The following is a 9,228-nucleotide window of genomic DNA, read 5'->3' as shown; positions in this document are numbered from 1 at the left end:
TCCCTTTTATTAAGATTATGGGATACACCCATAGCCTTTAGACAGGCAATTCCAATAATAGCCAATCAGCAAGAATTTACATAAGACTAACAGGTGGAGGCTGCTTCAGCTACCAATGTCTCAACTAAACAGCAAGTGATTAGCTCTGACCTTTCAGAGCATTTAAGGTTGACCAGCCTTCCGGGTTCCCTGTCCACATCTCTCTATTAATGAAGACAATGGGCAGCTTCTGGCAGGAGGGCAGTTAGGGGTTATCAGGCCGGCAGAGGAGGGAAGTTGGGGGCAACCAGGCCTTCAGGGAAGGGCAGTTAGGGGCAAGCAGGCTGGCAGGGGAGCAGTTAGGCATCAACCAGGCTGTCAGGGGAGTGGTTAGGGGGCAATCAGGAAGGCAGGCAGGTGAGCAGTTGGGAGCCAGCAGTCCTGAATTGTAAGAGGGATGTCCTACTGGGATCAGGCCTAAACAATCAGTTGGACATCCCTCGAGGGGTCCCAGATTGGAGAGGGTGCAGGCTGGGCTGAGGGACACCCCCCACCGTGCATGAATTTCATGCACCGGGCCTGTAGTTATATATATATATTTTTTTCTTCATTTTTCCAATTTTTCTTTACTCTCTTATCATTTTTTTCTTTCCTTGTTATCATTTTTGCTCTCCTTTATCTCCCCTAATTCTCTTTTATCTGGTGGTCACTTATATTGAGGTTATTGGTGTCATGAGTACATTTATGTTTTGTTCCCTTTGTGTTATGTCTTGTCGAGTTGTATTTTGTGCTGTTTCATCAACATGGTAGAGAGTGAGCCACATAACCAGACACTCTGACAGGAGACTCCATCCACGAACAGGTCATTAACACTCAAAACCCAACTACACCAAGAAAACCCAATATCCCAAGTAGGAGGCATCACTAGAATGCCCAGCCAAGAAGACCAGAGAGATTGCACCACTGGGTCCCACAAAACATCTACTATATAAGACAAACTCAAAGAATCTGGGTGGCACAGCAGTTTGATCTGATATGTAGAAACAATCCCAAAGGAACATCAAAAATGGGGAGACAAAGAAACAACCTCCATTTAAAAGAAAAGGAAGATTCACCAGAAAAGGAAATAAAGGAAATGGAGGCAAGAAATTTCTCAGAGAAGGAATTCAGAAAAATGGTTATAAGGACACTGAAAAGGATGGAAGAAAAATTCAATATATGTAAGAATCAAGAGTACATGAAGAATGATATAGCCACAATTAAGAAAACAATGGAAAGTTTCAACAGTAGACTAGAAGAAGCTCAGGACCACATCAGTGACTTAGAAGACAAATTAGAAAAAAACATAAGCACAGAAACAACTGGAAAGAAAACTTAAAAAGCTGGAGGAGAGCCTAAAGGAGCTTTCAAGCAACATGAAACGAAACAACATCTGCATAATAGGGGTGCCAGAAGGAGAGGAAGTGGAGCAAGGAATAGAAAACCTGTTTGAAGAAATAATGACAGAAAACTTCCTTCATGTTGGGAAGAAAAAACTCACACAAGTCCAAGAAGCTCACAGAGTCCCATGCAAGATGAACCCAAAAAGACCAACACCAAGACATGTCATGATTAAATTAGGAAACATCAGCAAAAAATTAAGAATCTTAAAGTCTGCCAGAGAGAGACAGAAAGTTACCTACAAGAATCTCTCATTAGAATATCAACTGATTTCTCAATAGAAACACATCAGGCCAGAAGGGAATGAAATGAAATATACAAAGTGGTGCAAAGCAAGGGACTGAATCCAAGAATACTATACCCAGCACAGCTATCATAAAAAATTGTAGGTGAAATCAGAAGCTTCACAGACAAAAAAAAAAGGGGGGCTAAGGGAGTTAATCACCACCAAGTCAGCAATGGAAGAAATGCTAAAGGGACTGCTGTAAAAAGAAGAAATAAAAGGGAAGAAGGAACACAGGCATAAAGAATACAAATTGCGATAAACAAGTACCTATCAATAATAAACTAAGACAACTTCCCTGGGGAGACAAAATGGAGGCAGAATAGACAGATGTGTCTGGAGCCTTGTCCCAGAGCAGACAGAACGAGCAACTAAATTGAATAACATCCAACCCAAATTGACAAAGTAGACACAGCTGATGAGAGAATTCACAGCCGGGAAGAGCAGATGACTCCTGGAGAATGGTAAAATCAGGGCTCTGGGCTGGAGAGAACTGCAAGAACTCTGAGCCCAGAGGATCAGAGGGAGATCACAAGGCATCGAGGCTGTGTCCCATAGGACAGGCATGGCCTCTGACTGTGAAAAGGAGGTCCACAGGACTGCTCACAGCAGGGGATTCTAGATTTGGGTCCACAAACATGAGAGACTGAGCCCAGAAAGGGTAGCCTGGATGGCTGCCCAGGCCACACCATGCTGGGGGGAGCGGGGCTCGCAGTGGCACAGCTCTTTCCCCTATTTTTGGTCTTTGCTTTTGTTTGCTGAACCTAGTTCATAGGACCTTTCAAATACAGACACTCACCTGTGTCTTAGGTGCAGGTGGAAGTGTGGACTTGTGGAGTCTGGGGAGAGAAGAGGGTCAGGGAGAGGTGCCTGCGAGTTTGGCGCTGAGTCATGCCTGACGTGCCAGACATAGGCAGTAATTTTCTCCTGAAGAGATAGCCCCTCCCTGCAGTCTCCAGACAACCAATACAGCCACACCCAGACTACACCCTGAGTGGTACAAAGGATCTAAAAAAAATCTGAATAGTCCCTGAGAGCCCAAAGGGATTGGTTTAAAGAGAGGCCTTCAGTCCTAGCAACAGGAAACTGAGAAGCAGCAGACAGTACAGAAGAGTAGGATCTTAAACCAGCCCTCATGGGGAATTAAAAAATCAGCAGAAAAGAACGAAACTCACTTTTTCATTTTTATTTTATTCTATTTTATTATTTTGTTATCTCTTTTTTCTTTATTTCCTTTTTTTGTTTGTTTCTTTATTTTCTATTTCTTTTTGCATTCTTTTTTCATCATTCTAATTTTTTATTTTATCCTATTTTTAATTATTTTTTTAAAATTTATCACTATTATCATTATTATTTCTCTCTGTCTCATTCTTCTTATCCACTCATCCTCTTTCTACTTCCTCTATACTGAACTGAGGTCCTCCCCATATTCATCTAATTATGTAACCTTACTTTCTGTATATAAGATTCTGCCCCCACCCTCTTTACTGGGTATTTGGTATTTGTATATTTTGGTTTATCTGTTTGTTCTCTGGTGTTTTCTCCATATATATATATATATATATATTCTTTTTTCTTCCTTTTTCTTTGCTCTCATACCATTTTTTCTCTCTTTGATCTCATTTGTGCTCTCTTCTCTCTCCCCTAATTCTCTTTTCTCTGGTGGTCACTTATATTGCAGTTATCAGTGTCATGAGTACATTCGTGTTTTGTTCCCTTTGTGTCATTTCTTGACGAGTTGCATTTTGTCCTGTTTGGTCAATGTGGTAGAGAGTGAGCCACATAACCAGACATCTGGAGAGGAGACTCCATCCATGAACAGGTCAATAAAACTCCAGACCCAACTACAGAGGCAGGAAGAAGGTGGCTGTGAGGGAGTGTGAAAGATGGAGAGAGCAAAAGAGGAGTATATGGACATGTGGGGAGTGTGTGTGTGTGTGTGTGTGTGTGTGTGTGTGTGTGTGTTTATGTGTGTGTTTGTGTGTGGCAGAACCTTGGGGGCAGGCTGACCAGGCTCGCCTAACCAGGCAGCCTCTGCTACTGTTGCAAACAGTCCTGGAGTGGCCAGCTCTTCTGCAGAGGCTACACCTTTTTTAAGGGTAGAACTGCTGTGACTGGGAGCCCAGCCTCACCTCCACCCAGGGTGCCCTCAGATAATAACTGGGACTGTACAGCCACCTCTGCCAGGGACCTGCTGCCTCAGCTATGGTCCCACTGTCACCAAGACTCCAGCCACATCAGTCACAGGCTCCTGTGAATTTTGAAGCAGGCTCCCCTCTGGCCTGCCCAATGCTTTAGCCCAGGGCAGCGCAACCACATGAGCAGGAGCCACATAAGCAGCCTTCCCCCACTGGAGGAGCAGCAGCTCCACAAGCAGCCCACCCCCATCCAAGGAGGAGCACCTCCATGAGAAGCCCACCCACATCCAAGGAGCAGCAGCTCCACAAGCAGTCTGCCTCATCCCAGGAGCACCAGCCACGTGAGCAGCCCAGCCCTGTCTGAGGAGCAGCAGCCCTGTGAGTAGCCTGCCCCCATCCAATGAGCAGCAGTCACAAGAGCAGCCTACCCCCGTCCAAGGAGCAACAGCCCCATGAGCAGCCCACCCCATTTGAGGAGCAGCAGTCATACGAGCAGCCTACCCCCGTCTAAGGAGCAACAGCCCCATGAGCAGCCCACCCCATTTGAGGAGCAGCAGCCACATGAGCAGCCTGCCCCCGCCAGACAGAGGAGCCACCACTGCTGTGATCAGCACCCACCAGAGGGTCTGTCACCAACTGAGGAGCAGACACTGCCATGACCGCTTCAGAAGCAGCCACGCCTGAGGAGCTGCTGCTGCCTGAGGAGCTGCTGCTGCCTGAGGAGCTGCTGCTGCCCGAGGAGCAGCCCCTGCACTACTCAAGACCTAGATCCTTCAGTGAGACCAAAAATGGGGAGACAAAGAAATCCCCAAAGGAAAGAAAAGGAGGAATTGCCAGAAAAGCAGCTAAGTGAAATGGAGGCATGCAATATGTCAAAAAAAGAATTCAGACTAAGGGTCATACTCTTCATAAACTGGATGGATGAAAAAATCAACAACTTATGTAAGAATCAAGAAGAAATACAGAGTGATGTAGCTGCAATAAAAACATCATGGAAAGTTTCAACAGTAGACTAGGAGAAGTGGAGAACTGAATTAGTGAATTAGAAGACAAGGAAGCAAAACACACCCAAACTGAACTGCAATTGGAGAAGAAAAATAAAACATAGAAAGAGACCCTAAAGGAACTTTGGGACAATATGAAACAAAGCAACATATGAATAATAAGGTTGCCAGAATTACAGGAAGAGCAACAAGGTTTAGAAACCCTATTTGAAGGAATAATGTCAGAATACTTCCCTGATGTGGGGAAGAAAAAAGTCACACAAGCACAGAGAGTCCCAAAAAATGAACCTGAGAAGACCCACACCAAGACATGTCATAATTACAATGGCAAATGTTCAGGACAAAGAGAGAATCTTAAAGGCTGAAAGGGAGACAGAAAGTTATGTACAAGGGATCTCCCATTAGATTATCAAATGATTTCTCAACAGAAACACATCAGGCTAGAAAGGAATGGAAGGCAATTTACAAAGTGATGCAAAGCAAGGGACTGAATCCAAGAACACTCTATCCAGCAAGACTATCAATCAAAATTGAAGGGGAAATCAGGAGCTTCACAGACAAAAAAAGGCTAAGGGAGTTTATCACTACCAAGCCAGCAATGCAAGAAATGGTAAAGAGTCTGCTATAAAATGAAGAAATAAGAAGGGAAGAAGGAATACAGGCATAAAGAATAACAATGGCAACAAACAAGTACCTATCAATAATAACTTTATATGTAAATGGATTAAGTGCTCCAATCAAAAGACATTGAGTGGCTGAATGGATAAAAAAACATGACCCATACATATGATGTCTACAAGAGACCCACCTCAGAACCAGGAACTCACACAGACTGAAGGTGAAGGGTTGGAAAAATATCTTTCAGGCAAATGGAAATGAAAAAAAAAAAAGCTGGGGTAGCAGTATTTATATCTGACAAAATAGACCTGAAAGTGAAGGCCATAACAAGAGATAAGAAAGGCCACTTCATAATACTGAAGGGATTGATAAAACAAGAGGATATAACCCTGGTAAACATATATGCATCCAATGTAAGATCACCCAAACACAAAAAAAAACCTCCTGAAAAATATCAAGGGAGAGATCAACAACAATAAAATCATAGTAGGGGACTTTAAAACCCCACTGACTTCACTGGATAAATCCTCTAGACAAAAAAAATCAGCAAAGAAACAGCAATCCTAAATGACTCACTAGATAAGATGGATTTAATTGACAGCTTCAGAATATTTTACCCCAAAGCCATGTAATATACGTTCTTCTCAAGTGCACATGGGACATTTTCAAAGATAGACCACATATTAGGTCACAGGTAAAGTCTCTCCAAATTCAAGAAGATTGAAATCATATCAAACATCTTTTCAGACCACAAGGGCATAATATTAGAAATAACCTACAATGAAAACAATAAAAAAAATTCAAACCCTTGGAATCTGAATAGCATGCTTTTAAACAATGATTGGATTACCAAAGAGATCAAAGAAGAAATTAAAAACACCCTGGAAACAAATGACAATGAAAACACAGCAATCCAAAATCTATGGGACACAGTGAAAACAGTCCTGAGAGGGAAGTTTATAGCTCTGCAGGCCTACCTTAAAAAAAAAAAAAAAAAAAAAAAAAGGAAATAAATCATCTAACTCTACAACTTAAAGAATTAGAAAGAAAGCAACAAGAAAAGTCCAGGGTGAGCAGAAGGAAGGAGATAATAAAGATCAGAGCAGAAATAAATGACATAGAGACCAAAAAAACAATACAAAGGATCAATGAAACCAAGAGCTGTTTTTTTAAAAAGATAAACAAGATTGATGAACCTCTTGCCAGGCTCACCAAGAAGCAAAGAGAGAGGACCCAAATAAACAAAATCAGAAATGAAAGAGGTGAAATAACAACAGACCCCACAGAAATACAAAGGATTGTAAAAAAAATACTATGAACAACTCTATTCCAACAAACTAGACAACCTAGAATAAATGGACATATTGCTAGAAAAATACAACCTTCCAAAACTTAATCAGGAAGAATCTAAAAATCTCAATAACTATGGAGGAAATTGAAACAGTAAAAAAAAAAATCTTCCAGCAAATGAAAGCCTTGGACCAGCTTCCTTGTTGGCTTTGGAGCAAGGCAAACGGGCACAGACCCTACACTGGTCACAGACCCGCCATGGGCCCTCTGGACCCCAGGCTCTGCGCTGCACGGGTACCATCCTAAAGCCAGAAATGAAGTAACAAGATGGCTGATGAGGACCCTGGGGGCATCAGCCCCCTCCAACAGATCGTGGCCTCAGTTGCCGGACCTGTGGTCACCTACATCTTCATGACCCCCCTGGTCATGGTGAAGGTACACCTGCAGTCTCAATGTCCCTCAGTGACCAGCAAATTAATGCCTCCCCCCAGACTCTGGAGCCTCTCTTACACCAAATTACCCTCCTCTCTCTGACCCATAGGGAAGTGCCTCCTATACTACAATGGTGTCCTGGAACCCCTGTACCTGTGTCCAAATGAGCCCACTGTGTCACCTGGTTTCAGGACCCCACTCACTTCACTGGGACTATGGATGCCTTTGTGAAGATTGTGAGACATGAGGGCACCAGAACCCTGTGGAGTGGCCTCCCAGACAGCATGGTGATGACTGTGCCAGCAACCGTCATCTATTTCATGGCCTATGACCAACTCAAGGACTTCCTGGTGATCGAGCTCTGACCTCTGACTTCTATGTACCCATGGTGGCTTGGTGCATTGGCCTGCTTGGGCACCGTGACTGTGCTAAGCCCCATAGAACTGGTATGGACAAAGTTGCAGGCTCAGCATGTGTCATACCAGGAGTTGGGTGCCTGTGTTCGAACCTCTGTAGCTCAGGGCGGCTGGCCCTCACTGTGGCTGGGCTGGGGCTCTACTGCTCTTTGGAATATGCCCTTTTCAGCCTTGTATTGGTTCAACTATGAGCTGGTAAAGAGCTGGCTGAGTGGGTGCAGGCCAAAGGACCAGGCATCGGTGGGCATCAACTTTGAGGCTGGTGGCATCTCATGGATGGTGGCTGCCATCCTGACTCTAACCTTCGATGTGGTGAAGACTCAACGCCAGGTTGCGCTGGGAGCCATGGAGGCTGTGAGAGTGTCACCTGTGCATGCTGACTCCACCTGGCTGCTGCTGCGGAAGATCGGGGCTGAGTCCGGCACCAGGGGACTCTTCTCAGGATTCCTCCCAAGGATCATCAAGGCCACCCCCTCCTGTGCCATCATGGTCAGCACATATGAGTTGAGCAAAAGCTTCTTTCAGAGGCTCAACCTGGAACAGCCTCTGAGCCAGTGAGAGGAGTGAGGGGATGAGGACCCCATCTCTTCCATGGATGGTGTGGGGCAGGAGGAGTCTGAGCCAAGTGACTTGTCCTCAGGGGAAGGTACCTCATTTTTTTACCTCTCGGCTCAGCCCCAAGGGAACCAGACCATCTGTTGGGCTTGCCCAGGCCCCCATCAGACAGCTTTCTTCCTGCTGGTCCTCATCCAAAGCCCCAAGGATAATAACTTTTCCACCCAACCCCCCAAGTTCAAGACCAAATCTGTTATGTCTCTCCTCCCCCTGCCCTCTTGCCCATTTTCCTGTGTTTGTTGTAGCTGGGCCTGCCCCAAAGGCCCACAGAACCCTGGATCTGGCCAGTCTGAACCTACTGCTATTAATAGGACCAGATGGCTTCATGGGGAAGTTTTACTAAATATTCAAAAAGAACTAAAACCTATCCTTCTCAGAGTATTCAAAACAATACAAGAGGAAGGCATACTTCTAAGCTCATTCCATGAAGCCAGCATTACCCTAATCTCAAAAGCAGATAAAGACACTATAAAGGAAGAGAACTACAAGCCAATATTCCTGATGAACATAGATGCAAAAATCCTCAACAAAATTCTATTAAATTGGATCCAGGATTACATTAGAAAGATCATGCACTATGACCAAGTGGGATTTATTCCAGGGATGCAAGGCAGGTACAATATCCACAAATCAATAAATGTGACATATCACATAAAAAATTCAGAGACAAAAATCACATAATCATAACAATTGATGCAGAAATGGCATTTGACAAAATCCAACACCCTTTCCTGATAAAAACTCTCAGCAAAGTGGGAATAGAGGGATCTTACCTCAACATGATAAAAACCTTATATCACAAACCTGTAGCCAACATCATATTCAATGGACAGAAACTAAAACCATTTTCCCTAAGAACAGGAACAAGATAGGGATACCCACTTACTCCACTCCTGTTTGACACAGTACTGAAAGTGCTAGCCATAGCACTCAGACAAGAAGAGATAAAAGGCATCCAAATTGTAAAAGAAGTAAAACTGTCATTATTTGCAGATGACATGATATTGTATGTA

General features: G+C 43.9%; 1 pseudogene across 1 annotated transcript; it reads left to right on the top strand.

Moving 5' to 3' along the window:
- Nucleotides 1-7,079: 7,079 nt before the first annotated feature.
- LOC308239318 (mitochondrial glutathione transporter SLC25A39-like) lies at nucleotides 7,080-8,158 on the top strand (annotated as a pseudogene). The gene has a single exon. The product of its transcript is annotated as a mitochondrial glutathione transporter SLC25A39-like (transcript).
- The last annotated feature ends 1,070 nt before the right edge of the window (nucleotides 8,159-9,228 follow it).

This window comes from Plecotus auritus (assembly GCF_963455305.1).
Source record: "Plecotus auritus genome assembly, chromosome: X".
Classification (NCBI taxonomy): Eukaryota; Metazoa; Chordata; class Mammalia; order Chiroptera; family Vespertilionidae; genus Plecotus; species Plecotus auritus.
Note: the sequence above shows the minus strand (reverse complement) of the source record. Positions and strands in the feature narration are given on the sequence as shown.